General features: G+C 43.4%; 1 long non-coding RNA gene across 1 annotated transcript in view; it reads right to left on the reverse strand.

Moving 5' to 3' along the window:
- LOC134347465 (uncharacterized) overlaps positions 1–24,051 on the reverse strand; it is a 45,001-nt gene that overhangs the window by 13,322 nt on the left and 7,628 nt on the right. The window contains exon 2 of the long non-coding RNA XR_010018163.1: positions 22,206–22,307. This is a non-coding gene — a long non-coding RNA (uncharacterized LOC134347465). The remainder of the gene's footprint in view (positions 1–22,205; positions 22,308–24,051) is intronic.

The raw sequence follows: 24,051 nt of genomic DNA on the forward strand, positions 1-24,051 counted from the left end.
ATTTCTAGATCTCATTGCTTACTTGTGGGTTGATAGCTGTTGTCAATTACTCATCATTGCATTGTTAAACCATCAGCTTTCATCATCAGGGCGGCCATTTTATATCATATGTACATTTCATTCAGTGGTTAGAAGCACTTGTTAGAAGTTAAAGGAATTTCAATCAATATTTGTATCTTCCTTTTGTTAGAATGCAAAGAAGCACTGTCTTTTTACACTGGCTCCTTGTGTACTCTAACACGTTGGTGAATAATATAACCACTTTAAAGACAACTACGCTGGGATTGTCTAGCTTAAGAAACTGGGAAACTCTTGAGCGAGGGCAGAATAGTACAAAGACACTCCCAACGGTGATTCCATCTGCACTGGATAAGATATTGGTCCTCAAGTTCCCGCATGACATCAAGTTAAAATGTGGGCAGCAGAGAAGAGAAGCCTTTGAAACCAGGTCAGTGTGTTCATTACGTTCATCTAGATCATTGAGACAGTCTATCAGATCCGCAACAAGCATGGCAATGCTGGAAGTCCGTGCAAGGCCTGAAGCAGTGCTAGTCAGGGTGTCACTTGTGAAAAGAGAAATTGATATAAAGGCCCGCCTGGAAGCCACATTTGAGGCACTGCAGCATAAAAAGGAGGCAGAGGAAGTTTAACCAGAGGCCAAAGTGTTTGAGGTGGGCATGGAACAGCTAGCTGACAATGACAATGTTAGATCAAACTCACCATGTCATTCTGCTGAGAGGACGATAAAGTATGTTCAAAACCAGTCAGTTTATGCTTATACCCACCCACCAGCAGACGCTGAAGGCTCAAGCTAGCCAATCAAGACTGAAAGGGGGGTTCTCTCCCTCAGGATAACACCCCACATCTCAACACGGTTTACTCAAACGGGGCAGAACAGAGACTGCATCCCTCGCATGCTTGTACTCACCCTGAGCAGGCAGCTATCTCAAAACATCCAATGAACGGCCACCCACTCGCCCACAGATATGAAGGAGGCATGCAGCCATGTAGTAGTAGACTCTAGGGGCTCCTATGTACCATGGAATAACACAGGTGGTGACACTGCTCAGCCTCCTAGGAAGGTGCACAACACCCTCAATGAACCTAATCACGATATGTCAGACCTTGTGAGATTCCTAATTCATCGTGACCTGCTGACAGCCGGACTCCGAAATTCGATGATAAGCCAGAAAGGCTTGGAAGTCCACCTTCTCCAACACCAGAAAAGGCCTCAAACTCAAGCCTAGTGATGTGCTAGTGAAGTGGCTTGGATTCTAGTCTGCTGAGCATGCAAGAAGATTGAGGTCAGTTCACATCAAGCTCCTCAGTGCAGCTCTCACTTTAGTCTGGCAAAGACTGAAAGAGTGCTATGGATCCGCCGGGACAATGGAAACTGCTCTCTTCAACAAACTTGAGGCCTTCCCCATGATTTCTAGCAGGAGTCCTAATGACTGAGAGCTAGGAGAGACCTGTTTTTGGAATTGGAGGTAGTCAAAGCTGAAGGCTACTTACTTGGCTTGTCTTAACTTGACACTGCATGAGGAATTAGTCCCATCTTGGAGAAACTCCCTTTTAGTCTATGTGAGAAATGGATGTCACAGGGAACCAGACACAAAATGGAACATGGAGTCAGCTTCCCACCCTTCTCCCTCTTTTCTAGTTTCATCCAGGATGAAGCCAAAATATGGAACGGCCCCAGCTTTGTACAGACCACCTCTAGCTCAGCACCACCCAAATCAGAGAAACCTGATAGAGCCCCTGTCATGGTGCACAAAACTGAAATGGAAAACGCTCTCCAAAAGGACGATTCTAAATCCTTTTAGAGGCGTATAAGATGATGAGAGGCATTGATCGTGTAGATAGTCAGAGGCTTTTTCCCAGGGCTGAAATGGCTAGCATGAGAGGGCACAGTTATAAAGTGCCTGGAAGTACGTACAGAGGAGATGTCGGGGTCAGTTTTTTTACGCAGAGAGTGGAGAGTGCGTGGAATGGGCTGCCGGTGATGGTGGTGGAGATGGATACGATAGGGTCTTTTAAGAGACTCCTGGATAGGTACATGGAGCTTAGAAAAATAGAGGGCTATGGGTAACCTTAGGTTACTTCTAAAGTAAGTACATGTTCGGCACAGCATTGTGGGCTGAAGAGCCAGTATTGTGCTGTAGGTTTTCTATGTTTCTATGTTTCTAAAATGTCAGAAGATCCTAACAAACAGTGCCCTCACATTGGAAACCATATCCTCTCTGGAAATGTAGAGGCTTCAGGGAGAAACCTCCAGAGGAGCTAAGGGCTTTCCTTGAAGAGCACGCCGTATGTTTCCACTGCAGTTCTTCAAGTAGCTGTAGGCGAGGGACTGTAATGCTGTTATCCAGTGGTATGGATGTGACAGCGACAAACACATTGCAGTTCTTCATGTTGGCCAACCTCCCTGGTCTGTGAAGAACAACACAAGTACCTCCTCACAGTATTGTGAGGAGGAGATGAATCTCTTTTCTCTCTAGTTGCCACCTCTTCCTGTACTAAGGTCTGGGGGAAAACTCTGCAAGTAAATCATGTTCAAAGATCTGCCTCGTCAATGTTTATCCGAAAGACCACTGTGAGAAGAGGATGAGGATGTGTTGTGTCTTGGATGATCAGAGCAACGAGTCTCTAGCTAAATCATCTTTTTTCAACGTCTTCACCATAACTGATGGTGCCTCACCTTAGACAATTAAGACATGTGCAGTTATGTCACAGATGGTTGGGAGAAGGGCAAGAGGCTTTATTATTGAATCTGTTGATGAAGAGACTCGTTTAGCTCTTCTCATGCCCATTGAGTGTGATGAACTTTCGGACAACAGGAAGGAAATCCCCACTCCAGAAGCAGTGACTCACCACCCTCACCTCAAGATGCCATCACTTGACCCAAAGGCTGAGATCCCGCTTCTGCTTGAGCAACGTTATTACTTCCCATTACTTCCTGCCTTAGCAGCGTTCGTCTCAAGGAAAGCTTTAGCCAGTCCTGCCAGCCTCCCGTCTCTCCCGCCTTGACCTCGCAGCAAAGGGGTTTCAGAAGCAACACAGTGAGCATGGATGAAACTATCTTTGTCTATATAAAGGGCGACACCAAACCAGCTCCTTCAAAGGGTGACCTTATTTTCCTGAGGGTGATGGATAAAGGGTTCCATCAAGACAGCTCATACAGTCGGGTGGTACCGTTTCCCCTCTGTAGCCCCTGACAACGCCTCCCTAACAACTGTGAGCAAGCAAGCAGCTGCTTCCCCTCACTTACGGGCATGCTCAGAAAATGTCCTGAAATTACTTACAAAGAAAACAAACAGTATGAATGGACTGTTGGAAAATGATTGAAATGTAAACTCTGGTTACAAATCTGTATAAAAAAAAATATCTTAAGTTTGTACGGATTAGTTGGGATTCTCTGTTGTATATTTGATACAATCTAATTGGCTTATTCCGAAGTTTGGATACTGATCCCACTTGAAGGTCAGAATTTTAATCCTGTCTTTCAAATTGATGGTCTTATGAGGGGATCAGGAGCATTGACTCTACTATGTTGAATGTTTTGTTTGTGGAAATCATGAGTTCAGTTGGTGGTGTCTTTTACAGATCCCAGGTGAGGAGTATTGTGTCTTTCCTGATGTAATTCTAATTACTAGCTCTCACTACTTACTTGTGGTTTCACAGCTGGTTTTGATTATTAATTATCACATTGTTAAGCAATTAGCTTTCGTCATCAGCTTGGCTATTTTCTGTTGGTACATTTCATTTAGTAGTTAGAAGCTGAAAGAATTTCAATCAATATTTGAATCTGCCTTGTGTTAGAATGCTGAGAAGTACTGTCTTTTTACACCAGCTCCTTGGATACTGTAACACATTACTGAATAATAAACCTGCCTTCAACTACAGCTACGCCGGGACTGAAGTTGTCTATTTGTCTAGCTTAAGAGAACGGGGAAAACTCTTGAGCGAGGGCGTAATACTGAGTACAAATGAAAATCATCAGCACAACATTTTTAGCTTATACTTATACTGATACCTTATGCTTTATTGTCACCAAACAATTGATACTAGAATGTACAATCATCACATCAATATTTGATTCTGCGCTTCCTGCTCCCTGGATTACAAATTGATAGTAAATATTAAAAATTTAAATTATAAATCATAAATAGAAAATAGAAAAATGGAAAGTAAGGCAGTGCATAAAAACTGAGAGGCAGGTCTGGATATTTGGAGGGTACGACCCAGATCCGGGTCAGGATCCGTTCAGTGGTCTTATCACAGTTGGAAAGAAGCTGTTCCCAAATCTGGCCGTACAAGTCTTCAAGCTCCTGAGCCTTCTCTCGGAGGGAAGAGGGACGAAAAGTGTGTTGGCTGGGTGGGTTGTGTCCTTGATTATCCTGGCAGCACTGCTCCGACAGCATGCGGTATAAAGGGAGTCCACAGACGGAAGATTGGTTTGTGTGATGTCCTGTGCCGTGTTCACGATCTTCTGCTTAGTTGAACTATTGCAAAGTGTCAGCACTGTTACGCAATTAAATGTATTATGTTCAATAAAAGTTCGTTCCTTGTTTCTCCAAATTCCTGTGTGATACAAGTAGTCTGAAATTATATTTGTGTTCAGCTTCAAGCAGTCTATCATAAACAAAATAAAATTTCAGAGAAAGCAACACTTTTGAAAAAAGTTGTCTAGCGTTACAGTAAGAAGTTAAAATAAATAAGTGGAGCAAAATATGTGAGAAAAAAAGTAGAGAGGTAGTGTTCATGTGTTCAATCTCCATTCAGAAATCAGATGGTAGAGGGGAAGAAGTTGTTCCTGAATCATTGAGTGTGTGCCTTCAGCCTTCTATACCTCTTCCCTGATGGTAGCAATGAGAAGAAGGCATGCCCTAGGTGATAGAGGCCCTTAATGATGGATGTTGCCTTTTTGAGTCATTGCTCCTTGAAGATGTCCTGGATGCTGGGGACGATAATGCTGTTAATAATGCAAAGCTGGGTATCAGTGTGTTCAATGAGGATGAGAAGAGAAGAGAATATTAGCAGTAGCAGGTCCCTGAAGTCTGCCTTCTTTAGTGACCTCAACATCTCTTCTGTACCACAAACAAGAGAAAATCTGCAGATGCTGGAAATCCAAGCAGCACACACAAAATACTGGAGGAGCTCAGCAGGCCAGGTGGCCTCTATGGATAAGAGCAAACCATTGATGTTTCAGGCTGAGATACTTCATCAGAAACTGCTGAAAGGTCTCGGCCTGAAATGTCGATGGTTTACCTTTTCTATAGATGCTTCCTGGCCTGCTGATTTCCTCCAGTATTTTTGTGTGTGTTGCCTCTTCTGTATCATTTTTCTGTAACTCTCAATTCCTTGATGTTTTGAATATTTATCTATCTGTACCTAAAATATATCCGTTGAACTGACCTCCTACACCCATGGAGGTAGAGAATTCCAGAGCCAAAGTAGATGCTGGGGTTTGTAGATTGGACCAGGAAACAGGAGCTGGAATATATTGCAGATAGAGCCCGGCACTTAAATATTAGGCCCATTCTGTTTCTATTCCTGGCCCTGAGTTGGACCGTGGGAGGAAGCGGAGATGATCAGAATACAGGGAAGACCATAAGACCATAAAACATAGAGCAGAATTAGGCTATTCCACCCATTCAGTCTGCTCCACCATTCCATCATGACTGTTTTTTTATTGCTCTCAACTGTATTCTCCTACCTACTCCCTGTAATGCCTATACTAATCAAAAACCTAACAGCCTCCACTTTAAATATATCTAATAACTTGGACTCCACAGATTCGTTACCTTCTGGCTAAATAAATTCCTTCCCATCTCAGTTCTAAAGAAATATCCTTGTATTCATAGAAACATAGAAACATAGAAAGCCTACAGCACAATACAAGCCCTTGGCCCACAGTGCTGTGCTGAACAGGTACTCACTTTAGAAATTACCTAGGGTTACCGATAGCCCTCTATTTTTCTAAGCTCCATGTACCTATCCAGGAGTCTCTTAAAAGACCCTATCGTATCCGCCTCCACCACCTTTGCCGGCAGCTCATTCCACGCACTCATCACTCTGTGCGTAAAAAAAAAAACTTAGCCCTTACATCTCCTCTGTACCTACTTCCAAACACGATAAAACTGTGCCCTCTCGTGCTAGCCATTTCAGCCCTGGGAAAAAGCCTCTGACTATCCACAAGATCAATGCCTCTCATCATCTTACACACCTCTATCAGGTCATCCTCCGTTGTTCCAAGGAGAAAAGGCCGAGTTCACTCAACCTATTATCATAAGGTATGCTCCCTAATCCAGGCAACATCCTTGTAAATTTGGAGATCGTGCCCTCTGGTCTTTGCCTCCCCCACTATCATTTCCAAGTCCACTCTATCTTGAGACCGCACCCCCCCCAACCATCCTCATTCTTCTGAACTCCAGTGAATAGAAACCCAGAGGCATCAAATGGTCCTCATACGTTAGCCCTTTCATTCCCAGAATCACTCTTGTGAACCTCCTCAGGACTCCCTCTAATGCCATCACATCCTTTCTTAGATAAGAGGTCCAAAACTGCTCACAATACTCCAAGCCTCAACATTACAAGGCACTGGAAAAGTTTGAGGTGATCAGTAGGAAAAAGGAACGGTATTTGACTAAGGGATGAAGGTCAGTGATTGGCTGAGGGCAAAGGCAAGTAGGGTGAGTGAAGGTAGTAAGTAGTTGGATAGAGATGATCACAATTTCTGATCATTCCAGTCCTCTAAGGCCAATGAATACTGAAGCATAATATAGGCATTGCAGTAAATGCTGGATGTATGGAAGGACAATAGTCTCACAATCTTCAGTGTGATATTGTGCACATAACCTGTTTTTTCTGTTTCTGATGTTAAATCCCAGCCACAACGGCAGTAAGAATTCCCCAGCTTTTTGGAGTAGATCTGTGGGATCTTTCTCCTCATGCAGTTTTTCCCCAGAAACCATAGGGAGTTCCTTTAATTGTGACTATTATACCTCATTGGAATTCACCGAAAGTTTCCAGAAATCTCATGGAATTCTGCAGCCTCATTTTGACATGGGTAAATTGACATAGATATGTCAACCTCGTTTTTACATTGTAAAAAGTTTTTAATGTGTTTTGAATTAACTCTGCTAGACTTCCCTTATTGAAGCACCTTTGAACCCCTCCTATTTTGAAGGAGAGGTTAACAAGAGCACACTTAATTATGTGCTGGTGCATTTATCTGAGTAATCTTGTCCCCTAATACTGCTGTAGCTTGGTCAGAGGAGGAGTTCCACACAGCTATGTGCCAAAACTCTTGAGATGATCTTAACTATGTTACAATTTACTGACTTCTTTTTATGAGCCAACTTTATGAATTCATATTGAAAGCAAATCATGATCTTTGCTAGCAAGAACAGGAAGGCAGATTACTATCTGAATGGTGTCAAGTTAGGAAAAGGGGAAGTACAACGAGATCTAGGTGTCCTTGTACATCAGTCACTGAAAGTAAGCATGCAAGTACAGCAGGCAGTGAAGAAAGCTAATGGCATGCTGGCCTTCATAACAAGGGGAATTGAGTATAGGAGCAAAGAGGTCCTTCTGCAGTTGTACAGGGCCCTGGTGAGACCACACCTGGAATATTGTGTACAGTTTTGGTCTCCAAATCTGAGGAAGGACATTCGAGCTATTGAGGGAGTGCAGCGTAGGTTCACGAGGTTAATTCCCAGGATGGAGGGAATGTCATATTTTGAAAGATTGGAGCGACTGGGGTTATATACACTGGAATTTAGAAGGATGAGAGGGGATCTAATTGAAACATATAAGATTATTAAGGGATTGGACACGCTAGAGGCAGGAAACATGTTCCCGATGTCGAGGGACTCCAGCACCAGAGGCCACAGTTTAAGAATAAGGGGTAGACAATTTAGAACGGAGTTGAGGAAAAACTTTTCCACACAGAGTGTTGCGGTTCTGTAGAATGCTCTGCCTCAGAAGGTAGTGGAGGCCAATTCTCTGGATTCTTTCAAAAAAGAGTTAGGTAGTGCTCTTAAAGATAGCGGAGTGAAGGGATATGGAGAGAAGGCAGGAACGGGGTACTGATTGTGGATGATCAGCCATGATCACAGTGAATGGTGGTGCTGGCTCGAAGGACTGAATGGCCTACTCCTGCACCTATTGTCTGTTGTCTTAACTTAGTACCCCAGAATTCTTGTTGAAAATAGAAATATTTTGTTAGTGAACTGCTCCATTTCCTTAATAGCACCAATAATGTAAATAAGTAGGTAGTGGGGTGGAGACACGTCTCTACCAAAGGAGGTGTAAGGCATTCCTTCCCTCCACTAGCCTGCAGGTCACACTTGAGCAAGGCGTAGCACCTACTTCGTGCCCTGTCCCCACCGTGATCAGGTTCATGTGAACCCATGGGAGCAAGTGGTGGATGGTCATATGAGCAGCCGGTGCATACAGAAGTCCTGGGTATGCAACCACTGACGCCAGGCAATCAATCTCTGAAGAGTATTGATAAAGGCTGGGGTCACCCATCTTGTAAAGCCACGGCCCAGAAGAAGGCAATGGCAAACCACTTCTGTAGAAAAATTTGCCAAGAACAATCATGGTCATGGACAGCTGGAAGACATGATCGCCCACGTCATATGACACGGCACATAATGATGATGAAGAATGTAAATAAGAGTATTTCTATATTAAGTTAATTGGTGAACATGTGCAGGAAACCTTGCAGTCTGTATCTGCCAGTGGCTTGCTAAGATGCTGGTCTATCATGAGAGTGGTAATATTGATGCAGGAGGGAAGTTACAACCTGCGCTGGAATCAAGGGTTCATAGAAGTGTGTATTCAGTATACAACTCTGAGATTCATCTTCTCCAGATAGCCGTGAAACCAAGAAAATCATAGAAGTCGTTCAAAGAAAAACCTCAAACCCATTCTCCCGCACGAAAAGGAACGGCAACACGATCATCAAGTCCCAAACTCCTCTCCACCGCACAGCAAAGCTAACAAAATGCAACGAGAACATTAATCCCCCCCAAAGGCCCTCCCCCGCACAAAATTCAACAAGAAAATCGACCCCAAACCCCCTTCTCACACAAAAACAACTAACAAATCGTGCCACATGGAAAGAACAGGTGAAAGCACAGAATACAAAAGTCATGAGTCTGAAAAAGTCCACAATCCATAGTCCAATCGATAAACACCGCGGAGAGAGAGATGCACCGCTCAAATGCAGAGACCTACCCTTCAGAAACTGCGAGTGATAGGCCGCCACACAGACTCCTTCTCTGGCAGCAGAGGGATCTGTCCCATCAGCAATTCAAAAGGCGGTCAGTCGGTGTCAAACCCTAGCTCGCCTTTCATGTTCATCTCGATGTTTCAATCTTCCTTAATTGCTTTAATCAGTGATTAATGAACGCCTTAATCGGCAAAATGGCGCCAAACACCGGCTCACACCCCATCTCTCAGCTTCTTCGCCTCAAGGCTGCTCGAGCTCACACTCGCACTTGCTTCCTGGGATCCTCTTGGAGACAGCAAAGCATTAGATCTCTCATTCGATCTCCAAACTGTAAATAGTTTCCTCTAACCACCTTAAAATTAGGCTCTCTCTATAGGCCAATTCCACTCTGGTAAAAAGGCCCTGTCCATCCATTCTCTCAATGCCTCTTATCATCTTATACACCTCTATCAAGTCACCTCTCAGCCTTCTCCAAAGAGAAAAGCCCTAGCTCATTCAGTCTTTCTTCAGAAGGCATACTCTCTTCTGTCTAGTCATAAGACATCATTCCGGTAAATCACCTTTCACCCTCACAAACTTTCCACATTCTTAGAACCATAGAAACCATAGAAACTACAGAACAGAAACAGGCCCTTTGGCCCTTCTTGGCTGTGCCGAACCATTTTCTGCCTAGTCCCACTGACCTGCACACGGACCATATCCCTCCATACACCTCCCATCCATGTATCTGTCCAATTTATTCTTAAATGTTAAAAAAGAACCCGCATTTACCACCTCGTCTGGCAGCTCATTCCATACTCCCACCACTCTCTGTGTGAAGAAGCCCCCCGCAATGTTCCCTTTAAACTTTTCCCCCCTCACCCTTAACCCATGTCCTCTGGTTTTTTTCTCCCCTTGCCTCAGTGGAAAATGCCTGCTTGCATTCACTCTATCTATACCCATTATAATTTTATATACCTCTAGCAAATCTCCCCTCATTCTTCTACGCTCCAGGGAATAAAGTCCTAACCTATTCAACCTTTCTCTGTAACTGGGTTTCTCAAGTCCCGGCAACATCCTTGTAAACCTTCTCTGCACTCTTTCAACCTTATTTATATCCTTCCTGTAATTTGGTGACCAAAACTGAACACAATACTCCAGATTTGGCCTCACCAATGCCTTATACAACCTCATCATAACATTCCAGCTCTTATACTCAATACTTGGATTAATAAAGGCCAATGTACCAAAAGCTCTCTTTACCACCCTATCTACCTGTGACGACACTTTTAGGGAATTTTGTATCTGTATTCCCAGATCCCTCTGTTCCACTGCACTCCTCAGTGCCCTACCATTAACCCTGTATGTTCTACGTTGGTTTGTCCTTCCAACGTGCAATACCTCACACTTGTCAGTATTAAACTCCATCTGCCATTTTTCAGCCCATTTTTCCAGCTGGTCCAAGTCCCTCTGCAGGCTCTGAAAACCTTCCTCACTGTCTACTACACCTCCAATCTTTGTATCATCAGCAAACTTGCTGATCCAATTTACCACATTATCATCCAGATCATTGATATAGATGACAAATAACAATGGACCCAGCACTGATCCCTGTGGCACACCACTAGTCACAGGCCTCCATTCAGAGAAGCAATTCTCTACCACCACTCTCTGGCTTCTTCCATCGAGCTAATGTCCAATCCAATTTACCACCTCTCCATGTATACCTAGTGACTGAATTTTCCTAACTAACCTCCCATGCGGGACCTTGTCAAAGGCCTTACTGAAGTCCATGTAGACAATATCCACTGCCTTCCCTTCATCCACTTGCCTGGTAACCTCCTCAAAAAACTCCAACAGATTGGTCAAACATGACCTTCCACGCACAAAGCCATGTTGACTCTCCCTAATAAGCCCCTGTCTATCCAAATACTTGTAGATTCTGTCTCCTAGTACTCCCTCCAATAACTTACCTACTACTGACGTTAAACTCACCGGCCTATAATTTCCCGGGTTACTTTTCAATCCTTTTTTAAACAATGGAACAACATGAGCCACTCTCCAATCCTCTGGCACTTCACCCGTAGACAGCGACATTTTAAATATTTCTGCCAGGGCCCCCGCAATTTCAACATTAGTCTCCTTCAAGGTCCGAGGGAACACTCTGTCAGGTCCCGGGGATTTATCCACTTTAATTTTCCTCAAGACGGCAAGCACCTCCTCCTTTTCAATCTATACAGTTTCCATGGTCTCACTACTTGATTCCCTCAATTCCATAGATTTCATGCCAGCTTCCTTAGTAAATACAGACGCAATAAAACCTATTTAAGATCTCCCCCATTTCCTTTGGTTCCGCACAAAGCTGACCACTCTGATCTTCAAGAGGACCAATTTTATCCCTTACAATCCTTTTGCTCTTAATATACTTGCAAAAGCTCTTTGGATTATCCTTCACTTTGACTGCCAAGGCAACCTCATCTCTTCTTTTAGCCCTCCTGATTTCTTTCTTAAGTATTTTCTTGCACTTCTTATACTCCTCAAGCACCTGATTTACTCCCTGTTTCCTATACATTTCATACAACTCCCTCTTCTTCTTTATCAGAGTTGCAATACCCCTTGAGAACCAAGGTTCCTTATTCCTATTCAGTTTGCCTTTAATCCTGACAGGAACATACAAACTCTGCACTCTCAAAATTTCCCCTTTGAAGGCTTCCCACCTACCAATTACATCTTTGCCATTTCTTCTGAAATTGAGGTGACCAGGACTGAACACAATACTCCAATTGTTGTCTAATCGGAGTTTTATAGAGACATAGAGTCTTAGAACACTACAGCACAGAAACCGACCCTTTGTCTTATTTACTTTCTGCTGAGCCATTTGGCTGTCCAGACCCATTGACCTTCAAATGGACCATAACTCTCCATACCACTTCCGTCCTTGTATCTATCTAAATTTCTCTTAAATGTTGAAATATACGCTACATCCTCCACGTGCTGGCAGCTCATTCCACACTCTCACCACCATTGAAGTGAAGAAGTTCCCCTTGTGTTCCTTTTAGACACTTCAGCTTCCACTCATGACCTCTGGTTCAAGTCTCACCCAATTTCAGTGAAAAAAAAGCCTGCTAGCATTTACCCTATCTACTGTATACCCCTCAGAATTTTGTATACATCTCTCAAATCTTCCCGCAATCTTCAACATTCAGGGGATAAATTCCTGATGCATTCAACCATAACTCATGTCTTCAAGTCTAATAGTCACAGAGAAGTACAACACAAAATAGGTCCTTCAGCCCATCTAGTCCATACTGAAACCATGTAAACTGCCTACTCCCATCGACCTACAGCAGGACCATAGCTCTCCAAATCCCTACTATCAATGTACCTAACCAAACTTCTCTTAAATGTCGAAATCGAGCTCACGTGCACCACTTGTGCTGGCAGCTCATTCCTCACTCTCATGACCCTCTAGATGAAGAAGTTTCCCCTCATGCTCCCCTTGAACTTCTTACCTTTCACCCTTAACCCATGACATCTAGTTGTAGCTCCACCCAACCTCAGTGTAAAGAGCCTGCTTGCATTTACCTTATCTATACCCCTCACAATTTTGTATACCTCCTCTCAATCTTTTACATTCTAAGAATACAGTCCTAACCTTCCTTATAACACAGGTCCTCTGGACCTGGCAACATCCTTGTAAATTTGTTCTGCACTATTTCAAACTGATTTACATTTTTCCTGTAGGTAGTGATCAAAACTGCACACAATACTCCAAATTAGGCCTCAGAAATGACTTGTACATCTTCAACATAACATCCCATCTTCTGTACTCAGTACACTGATTTATGAAGGCCAATGTGCCAAGCACTTTCTTTATGACCCTATCTAACTGAGACGCCACTTTCAATGAATTATGGACATGTATTCGTAAATCCCTCTGTTCTACTGCATTGTCAGTGCCTTAAGGCTCCCTGTGTAAGACTTACCCTGGTTGTTCCTCTCAAAGTACAACACCTCACACTTGTCTGAATTAAATTCCATCTACCATTTGTCAGGCTATTTCACTAGCTGGTCCATACTACAAGCTTTGATAGTCTTCCTTGCCATCCACTACATCCGCAATCTTGGTGTCAACTGTAAATTTGCTGATCTAGTTTACTACATTATCATCCAGATCGTTGCTATAGATTACAAACAACAGCAGACACAGCATTGATCCCTCTGGCATGTCACTAATCTCAGGCTTCCAGTAACAGAGGCAACCATCTGCAACTACTCTTTGACTTCTTCTGTGAACCCAATGTCTAATCCAATTTACTACCTCATCTTGAATGCCAAGTGACTGAACCTTTTTGACCAAACTCCCATGCGTGACCTTGTCAGAGGCCTTGCTAAAGTCCATTTAGACAACATTCGCTACCTTGTCTTCATTAACTTCTCTGGTAACTTCCTTAAAAAAACTCTCTTAGATTGGTTAGACATGATTTACCATGCATAAAACCATGTTGACTATCCCTAATCATTCCCTGCCTAACCAAATACTAACAGTAACACCTTCAGTCCTATATTCACCCTTTTTGATTTTGTCTCCTTTTATGTTACAAATTGTCTTGTTGATTGCAATTTTGCCCTAACAGCAACCTCTCCCTACTACACATTGCCTCTGTTTGTAAACCAGCTACTTCATCTTCAGCACAATTAACTGCTTACCCTATGATACTTCTTGCATTGAAATATAGGCAGCTCAGGACACTAGTTGCACCATGCTCAACTTTTTGATTCCTAACTTTGTCTGAGGTCTTGCTAACATCTGCTTCCTCAACCTCTCTATTAACTGTTCTGGCACTTTGGTTCCCATCCCCCTGAAACTCTAGTTTAAACCCCACTGTGCAGCAGTAACAAACCTTCCCACTATGATATTTGTCCCCCTCCAGTTCAGGTGCAAACCACCCCTTCTGTACAGTTTCACGCAAACATGAGGAATTCTGCAGATGCTGGAAGTTCAAGCAACACACATCAAAGTTGCTGGTGAACGCAACAGGCCAGGCAGCATCTCTGACGAAGGGTCTCGGCCCGAAACGTCGACTGTACCTCTTCCTAGAGATGCTGCCTGGCCTGCTGCGTTCATCAGCAACTTTGATGTGTGTTCCTTCTGTACAGTTCCCAACTTCCCTGGAAGAGAGCCCAATGATCCAAAAATCTTATGCCCCCCCACACCAACTCCTTAGCCATATATTAAACTGTATAATCTTCTTAGTCTGGCCTCACGAGCATGTGGCACGGGTAGCAATCCTGCCTTTTAACTTAGCACTTACCTCCCTGAGCTCCCTATGTAGAATTTTGGCACTTGTCCTAGCAATGTCATTGGTATCTACTTGGAACACAATTTCTGGCTGTTCACGCTCCCACTTCAATGCTGAGGACTCAATTCGAGATATCCCAAGACTCTGGCACCTGGGAGACAAAATACCATCCGGAAATCTTGTTCTCGCCCACAAAACCTCCTGTCTGTTCCCCTAACTAACAAATCCCCTATCACAACAATGTGCCTCTTCTTCCCCTATCCCTATTGTCTGAGTAACAGAAACAGACTCTGCCAGACACCCAGCCACTGTGACTTGCCTCTGTTATATCATTCCCCCCACCCCCGACAGTATCTAGTGATATACCTGTTGCTGAGAGGGATGGCCACGGGGGTGCTCTGCTCTGGCTCCTTAACCTCTTTCTCCTTCCTGGCTGTCAACCAGTTTCCTGTGTCCTGCACCTTGGGTGTAACTACCTCTCTATGTGTCCCATCTATCAGCCCCTCAGCCTCCTGATTGATCCAGAGTTCATCCAGATCCAGCTCCAACTCCTTAATGCGGATTGTCAGAAGCTGCAGCTGAATGCACTTCTCGCAGTTGTAGTCGTCAGGGACACTGGAGGTCTGCCTGCCTTCCCACGTCCTGCAAGAGGAGCGTACAGGTATCCTGCCTGGCATCTCTACTGTCCTAGCTGAGCAGTTGTAAAGAAGGGAAGGAAAAAAAGAAACCTAAGCTAGAGTTTGCCTTTTCTTTGCCTTCTCTGATTGAATCCTCGTTTTGCAGAAACATTGAAGAGCTAAAGCCTCAAGATCACCACACTGACTCTGTCCACTCAGACAATGGGCGCTACGACAAATGCATCAGCTGCTCATACGACCATCCATCACCTGCTGCCGTGGCTTCACATCACCCTGGTCAGCGAGGGGTGGACTAAGCAGGTACTACACCTTGACTAAGGATGATCTGAAGACTGGTGGAGTGCCTTACACCTCCTTTGGTAGAGACATATCTCCACCCCACCACCAATGAGATGAGCAGCAGAGATGTTTCCGTTGCATTGCAAGATTTTCATTCCAGCCTCCCTCTAATTTCCAACACCAAAAGTTAGAGGCAAATCTATTAGTAAATTTTAGAAACATACAGCAAAGTTGCTGGTGAACGCAGCAGGCCAGGCAGCATCTCTAGGAAGAGGTACAGTCGAAGTTTTGGGCCGAGACCCTTACCTTACTTTACTTTATTGTCGCCAAACAATTGATACTAGAGCGTGCAATCATCACAGCGATATTTGATTCTGCGCTTCGCGCTCCCTGGATTACAAATCGATAGTAAATGTTAAAAATTTAAATTATAAGTTATAAATAGAAAATAGAAAAGGGAAAGTAAGGTAGTGCAAAAAAAACCCGAGAGGCAGGTCTGGATATTTTGAGGGTACGGCCCAAATCCGGGTCAGGATTCGTTCAGCAGTCTTATCACAGTTGGAAAGAAGCCTCTGTCATCAGATTTTTCAAGAGTCAATGAACTGGTAAAGACAAATGTAGGTCCCCTGCAGACAGAAACAGGTGAATTGATTATGGGGAGCAAGGACATGGCAGACCAATTGAATAATTACTTTGGTTCTGTCTTCACTAAGGAGGACATAAATAATCTTCCAGAAATAGTAAGGGACAGAGGGTCCAGTGAGATGGAGGAACTGAGTGAAATACATGTTAGTAGGGAAGTGGTGTTAGGTAAATTGAAGGGATTGAAGGCAGATAAATCCCCAGGGCCAGATGGTCTGCATCCTAGAGTGCTTAAGGAGGTAGCCCAAGAAATAGTGGATGCATTAGTGATAATTTTTCAAAACTCGTTAGATTCTGGACTAGTTCCTGAGGATTGGAGGGTGGCTAATGTAACCCCACTTTTTAAAAAAGGAGGGAGAGAGAAACCGGGGAATTATAGGCCAGTTAGCCTAACGTCGGTGGTGGGGAAACTGCTGGAGTCAGATATCAAGGATGTGATAACAGCACATTTGGAAAGCGGTGAAATGATCGGACAAAGTCAGCATGGATTTGTGAAAGGAAAATCATGTCTGACGAATCTCATAGAATTTTTTGAGGATGTAACTAGTAGAGTGGATAGGGGAGAACCAGTGGATGTGGTATATTTGGATTTTCAAAAGGCTTTTGACAAGGTCCCACACAGGAGATTAGTGTGCAAACTTAAAGCACACGGTATTGGGGGTAAGGTATTGGTGTGGGTGGAGAATTGGTTAGCAGACAGGAAGCAAAGAGTGGGAATAAACGGGACCTTTTCAGAATGGCAGGCGGTGACTAGTGGGGTACCGCAAGGCTCAGTGCTGGGACCCCAGTTGTTTACAATATATATTAATGACTTGGATGAGGGAATTAAATGCAGCATCTCCAAGTTTGCGGATGACACAAAGCTGGGTGGCAGTGTTAGCAGTGAGGAGGATGCTAAGAGGATGCAGGGTGACTTGGATAGGTTGGGTGAGTGGGCAAACTCATGGCAGATGCAATTTAATGTGGATAAATGTGAAGTTATCCACTTTGGTGGCAAAAATAGGAAAACAGATTATTTTCTGAATGGTGGCCGATTAGGAAAAGGGGAGGTGCAACGAGACCTGGGTGTCATTATACACCAGTCATTGAAAGTGGGCATGCAGGTACAGCAGGCGGTGAAAAAGGCGAATGGTATGCTGGCATTTATAGCGAGAGGATTCGAGTACAGGAGCAGGGAGGTACTACTGCAGTTGTACAAGGCCTTGGTGAGACCACACCTGGAGTATTGTGTGCAGTTTTGGTCCCCTAATCTGAGGAAAGACATCTTTGCCATAGAGGGAGTACAAAGAAGGTTCACCAGATTGATTCCTGGGATGGCAGGTCTTTCATATGAAGAAAGACTGGATGAACTGGGCTTGTACTCGTTGGAATTTAGAAGATTGAGGGGGGATCTGATTGAAACGTATAAGATCCTAAAGGGATTGGACAGGCTAGATGCAGGAAGATTGTTCCCGATGTTGGGGAGGTCCAGAGCGAGGGGTCACAGTTTGAGGATAGAGGGGAAGCCTTTTAGGACCGAGATTAGGAAAAACTTCTTCACACAGAGAGTGGTGAATCTGTGGAATTCTCTGCCACAGCAAACTGTTGAGACCAGTTCATTGGCTATGTTTAAGAGGGAGTTAGATATGGCCCTTGTGGCTACAGGGGTCAGGGGGTATGGAGGGAAGGCTGGGTTCTGAGTTGGATGATCAGCCATGATCATAATAAATGGCGGTGCAGGCTCAAAGGGCCGAATGGCCTACTCCTCCACCTATTTTCTATGTTTCTATGTTTAACCCATGAACACTACCTCACTAATTTTTCTTTCATTTTTGAGCTACTTATTTAGCTTTTTTTAATCTACAATCAGTTTTTAAGTACCTCCTGTACCTAATAAAGTAGCCACTGAGTCTATGTTCATGATCTTCTGCTGCTGTAGCCCATCCACTTCAAGGTTCAATGTGCTATGTGTTCAGAGATGCTCTTCCACCCACCACTGTCGTAATAGAAACATAGAAAACCTACAGCACAATACAGGCCCTTCGGCCCACAAAGCTGTGCTGAACCTTAGAAATTACCTACGGTTACCCATAGCCCTCTATTTTTCTGAGCTCCATTTACCTGTCCGCGATGTGGTTATTTGAGTTACTGTCACCTTCCTATCAGCTTGAACTAGTCTGGCCATTCTCCTCTGACCTCTCTCATTAACAAGGCATTTTCAGCCGTAGAACTCACTGCTCACTGGGTGCTTTTTGTTCTTTTGCACCATTCTCTGTGAACTCTAGACACTGTTGTGTGTGCCTCTCAGGAGATCAGCAGCTTCTGAGATACTCAAGCCAACAACCATAACACGGTCAAAGTCACTTAGATCACATTTCTTCTCCCGTTATAATGTTTGGTCTCAACAACGACAGAACCTCATGTTTTTTTTTGCATTGAGTTGCTGTTATGTGATTGGCTCATTAGATATTTGCATTCGCAAGCAGATATACTGGTGTACCCAATAAAGTAGCCACTGAATCTATATTTTTGCACCACTTATTTAACTTAATACGTATATAAATAAATAATTTATAGTGTATTTTCTATGTTACACTGTACCGCTGCTGCAAAACAACAAACTTCATGATACAGTAAATGTCAGTGATAGTTAAACCCCATTAACCAGATTTAAATTGAATTGACTTTATTACTTACATCCTTCACGTTCATGAGGAGTAAAAATCTTTACGCTATGTCTCCATCTAAATGTGCAATGTGCAATTTATAGTAATTTATAATAAATAGTATGTACAATAGGACAGTCAATATAACATAGAAATACAGTTGTGTCAGCATGAATTAATCAGCCTGGTGGCCTGGTGGAAGAAGCTGTCCTGGAGCCTGCTGGTCCTGGCTTTTATGCTACGGAACCGTTTCCCGGATGGTAGCATCTGGAACAGTTTGTGGTTGGGGTGACTTGGGTCCCCAATGATCCTTCGGGCCCTTTTTACATACCTGTCTTTGTAAGTGTCCAGAATAGTGGGAAGTTCACATCTACAGATGCGCAGGGCTGTCCGCACCACTCTCTGCAGAGTCCTGCGATTGAGAGAAGTACAGTTCCCATACCAGGCAGTGATGCAGCCTGTCAGGATGTTCTCAATTGTGTCCCTGTAGAAAGTTCTTAGGATTTGGGGGCTGATACCAAACTTCTTCAACTGTCTGGGGTGAAAGAAGTGCATTTGTGCCTTTTTCACCACACAGCCAGTAAATACAGACCACATGAGATCTAAGGTGCTGTGTATCCCAAGGATCTTAAAGCTGTTCACCCTCTCAACCCCAGATCCATTGATGTCAATAGGGCTTAGCCTGTCTCCATTCCTCCTATAGCTCACAACCAGCTCCTTTGTTTTTGCAACATTGAGGGAGAGGTTGTTTCCTTGACACCACTGTGTCGGGGCGATGACTTCTTCTCTGTCGGCTACCTCATTATTGTTTGAGATTAGGCCAATGAATGTAGTGTCGTCAGCAAAGTTAATTAGCAGATGGGTGCTGTGGGTGGCGACACAGTCATGGGTATACAGGTAGTAAAGGAGGGGACTTAGTACACAGACCTGAGAGACTCCTGTGTTGAGGGTCAGAGGGGCAGAGGTGAGGGAACCCATTCTTACCACCTGCCGGTGATCTGACAGGAAGTCCAGGATCCAGCTGTACAAGGCAGGCTGAAGGCCGAGGTCTCTGAGCCTCCTGTCAAGCCTGGATGGAATAACGGTGTTGAATGCTGATCTGTAGCCCAAGAACAGCATCCTCACATAAGCATTCTTCTTCTCCAGATGTGTAAGGATGGTGTGTAGAGCCATGGCTATTGTGTCATCTGTTGATCGGTTCTGTCGATAGGCAAATTGTAGGGGTCCAGTCTGGGTGGCAACACGCTGCAGATGTAATCCTTGACCAGCGTCTCAAAGCATTTGCTTATTATTGAGGTGAGTGCGACAGGATGCCAGTCGTTCAGACATGTTACCTTGGTCTTTTTAGTTACAGGGACAATGGTGGATGTTTTGAAGCAGGAGGGCACTCTACACTGGGAGAGGGAGAGATTAAAAGTGTCTGTAAATACATTTGTGCCAGTTGTGCCATGCACATCCAGCATACCTGGCCTGGGATGCCATCCAGTCCCACAGCCTTGTGACTGTCCACTCGTTGGAAACACCAGCGTACTACAGCCTCAGAGACGACTAAGGTGCAAGTCGCTTCAGTGTCTCTCCTCTGGGTCTCAAACTTCCGGTAATAGCTCATCCCCTCCTTCAACATTCCCCATTCCCATTTCCCTCTCTCATCTTATCTACTTACCTACCCATCAGCTCTCTCTCCCCATTTTTGCATGGCCTCATGTCCTCTCCTATCAGAGTTCCCTTTCTCCACCTCTTCCCAGCTCTTTACTTCACCCAACCCCCTCTCCCGGGTTCACCTATTGTCAGAATCAGAATCAGGTTTATTATCACCGGCATGTGTCGTGAAATTTGTTAACTTAGCAGCAGCAGTTCAATGTAATACATAACATAGAAGAAAAAGAATAATAATAATGATAATAAATGACTAAGTAAATCAATTACATTATACATATATTGAATAGATTAAAAATGTGCAAAAAGCAGACATACTGAATATTAAAAAAAGTGAGATAGTGTTCATGGGTTCAATGTCCATTTAGGAATCAGATGGCAGAGGGGAAGAAGCTGTTCCTGAATCACTGAGTGTGTACCTTCAGGCTTCTGTACCTCCTTCCTGATGGTAACAATGAGAAAAGAGCATATCCTGGGTGCTGGAGGTCCTTAATAATGGACACTGCCTTTCTGAGACACTGCTGCTTGAAGATGTCCTGGATACTACAGAGACTAGTACCCAAGATGACGCCAACTAAATTTACAACCCTCTGTAGCTTCTTTCGGTCCTGTGCAGTGGCCCCACCCCCCATACAAGACAGTGATGCAGTCTGTCAGAATGCTTTCCACAGTACATCTATAGAAGTTTTTGAGTGTATTTGTTGACATGCCAAATCTCTTCAAACTCCTAATGAAGTATAGATGCTGTCTACTAATTTATACTTCTTCCTCTCCTTCCTCCCACCTTCTTACTCTGACTTCTCATCTCTTTTCTCCAGTCCAGATGAAGGATCTCAGCCTGAAACGGTGACTGTTTACTCTTTTCCATGGAAGGTGCCAGGCCTTCTGAGTTTCTCCAGCATTTTATGTGTATAACTTTGATCTCTAGCATCTGCAGATTTTCTCATGTTTGTAACCCTAACCTAATCATGGTACAATCTACAGTGACCAATTAACCTACCCAGTCAGTCTTTGGACTATGGGAGGAAACTGGATAACCTGGGGAAAACCTATGCATTCTACAGGGAGGATGTACAGAGTCTCCTTAAAGAATGGGCCTGGAACTCCAGAATGCCCCGAGCTGCAATAGCGCATGCTAATTGCTATACTACTGTGGCACACTAAATTCTGATTCTGATTTTGATTCAGAGAAATTTTAACAAAATAGTGTAATAATAGGAAACTTCAATCTCCTAATGTGGACAGCAGAAACAAAAAAAGAAAAAAAGTAAGAGGTCTACAGAATTCCTCAGACATAATCAGGAAAAACTTTCGTAAAATGTTAAGAAAAAGAAAATTGGAGAAGTTGCTCAAAGTTTGAAATAAATACAGAAACTGGGCTACTCAGGAGGTTAGGCAGCACCTCTGGAGAGGGAGACATAGTTCATCTTTCAGGTCAATGACCCTTCATTCAATCTCAAAGCTTGGGGGAAATTGAAAAAAGCAAATGAGCATGGAAAAGAATAATGATATAAAAGTAATCCCAAAAGTCTTTAATAAATATAGAGAATTTCAGTGGATAATTAGAGGGATAGTGTAGCATTTAAGGTTTTGGTGTTAATTACCATTGTTACTTGCACCAAGCTACAGTGAAAAGCCATCCAGACTAATCATCCCAAACATCCCTTGTGACGATACATGGCATGTTTAAGTGACTAAAAGATAACTTGCATCTGCTTTTTCATGAGGATAACATCGATGTCAGAGATGAGACTGTATATTCAAAGTTCCATGTCTAAAGTAAATTTATTATCAAAGTACATATATGTCACCATATACAAACCTGAGATTCATTTTCTTGCAGGCATACTCAATAAATCCATTATAGAGTAATAACCATAATAGAATCAATGAACGACCACACCAGCTTGGGCATTCAAGAAGTCTGCAAATACAAAGAGAAAGAGATAATAATAAATATCGAGAACATGAGATGAAGAGTCTTAGAAAGTGAGACAACAGGTTGTGGGAACATTTCAATGATGGGGCTAGTGATGTTAAATGAAGTTATCCCCTTTGGTTCAAGAGCCTGATGGTAGAGAAGTAGTAACTATTCATATGAAGATAGTAGTCGAGAAAAATTGTATCACAGAGGTGTTGATATGGTTATCTCTCTCAATGTTTACCTATTGATCCTCACCATGTTTTATAGATGCGCCATAGAAAGCATCCTATCCGAATGCACAGTTGTAAGGTGGGGAATACTCAGCCTAAGACCACAAAAAACGACAGGGTGTTGTGGCTACTGCTCAGATCATCATGGAATCCAGTTTCCCCTCCATGGGCTCAGCCTACACTTCCCAATTCCTCAAGAAAGCGGCAACATAATCAAGGCACCTTCTACCCTAGTCATCCTCTCTTCTCCCCGTCGGACAGAAGATAGAAACACTTGAAAACATACACCTCCAGGCTCAAAAACAGCTTCTATCTCGCTGTATTAAAGACTCTTGAGCATCCCGCTCAATCAATAAAGTTGGGTTCTTAATCTCACAATCTACCTCGTTGTAGCCCTTGCGCCCTAATGTCTACACTGTATTTTCCCTGTAATTGTAACTGTGACACTATAGTGTGCAGGCTATTATTACTTCTCCCCTTTGTACATGTTTTGAAATGATTTGTATGCAAATCAATGGTTTTCACTGTGTCATGTTACATGCGACAGTAATTATCCAATACAATTCAAGTCAGTCAGATCAAATGGAATATTGAGGAAAGTTGGCTTGGTAGACAGAAAAATGACTCCAACGTTTCATGGACCCAGAGATGGAATTGATGGCCAAAACTAGAGAACTGTAAACATTATACTCGTGTTCATGAAGGGGTCTTGAGTCAAATTCAGTAACAGCAGGGCAACTTAGAGATATTCCATTTTGGTCAGTAGCTATGTGCTTCAAGATAACCGCTCACACCACTTTCTCAAGGGCATTTAGGAATGGGTAACTAAGTAACACATACAAAATGCTGGAGGACCTCAACAGGTTGGGCAGCATCTATGGAAGGGAATAAATAGACGATTTTGGACTGAGATCCTTCATAAAGACAGGAAAGGAGGGGGAAAGAAGGCAGAATAAGAAGGTGGGAGTACAATGACTCCCCTTAGCACTACTTATTGACTGATAACTTACCCATCTGCATTTATCTGTTGCACTCCCTCTCTCTCTGCAAAGTGAGCATACCAGTTAACCTTCATCTCCGCATGCATGCATTGATTTAATTGATTTGTAGTTGTACAGACAAAACAAATTGGCGATCATTAGAAACTTAAATGTTAGCAAATATCACCGAAGATACAACTCGACAGAATTTGGAGGAAGGGAGAGAAACAGTGAGAGGAAAGAGTGAACCAGTATGGAGAAGGCGGTCACAGACTCTAGCAAAGGGATGGGTGAGTAGTAGTGCACGGTACACGGCGAAAGATGCACAACTAGCAAAGCTAAAATGAAAATAATGTGACCATGGCCCTAACTAAGAAAGTTGATTGATTTGATACCACTAATAAGGACTGGGAATCGTATATCAAGAGGGTTGAACTGTATTGTAATGTGAATGATGTGGATGAGGAAAACAAAGCTGCCAGGCTTCTTAACTCAATGGGTCCTAAAACTTACAGGCTCTTATGCAACATAGTA

This window comes from Mobula hypostoma, chromosome 6 (genome assembly GCF_963921235.1).
Source record: "Mobula hypostoma chromosome 6, sMobHyp1.1, whole genome shotgun sequence".
In the NCBI taxonomy this organism is placed as follows: Eukaryota; Metazoa; Chordata; class Chondrichthyes; order Myliobatiformes; family Myliobatidae; genus Mobula; species Mobula hypostoma.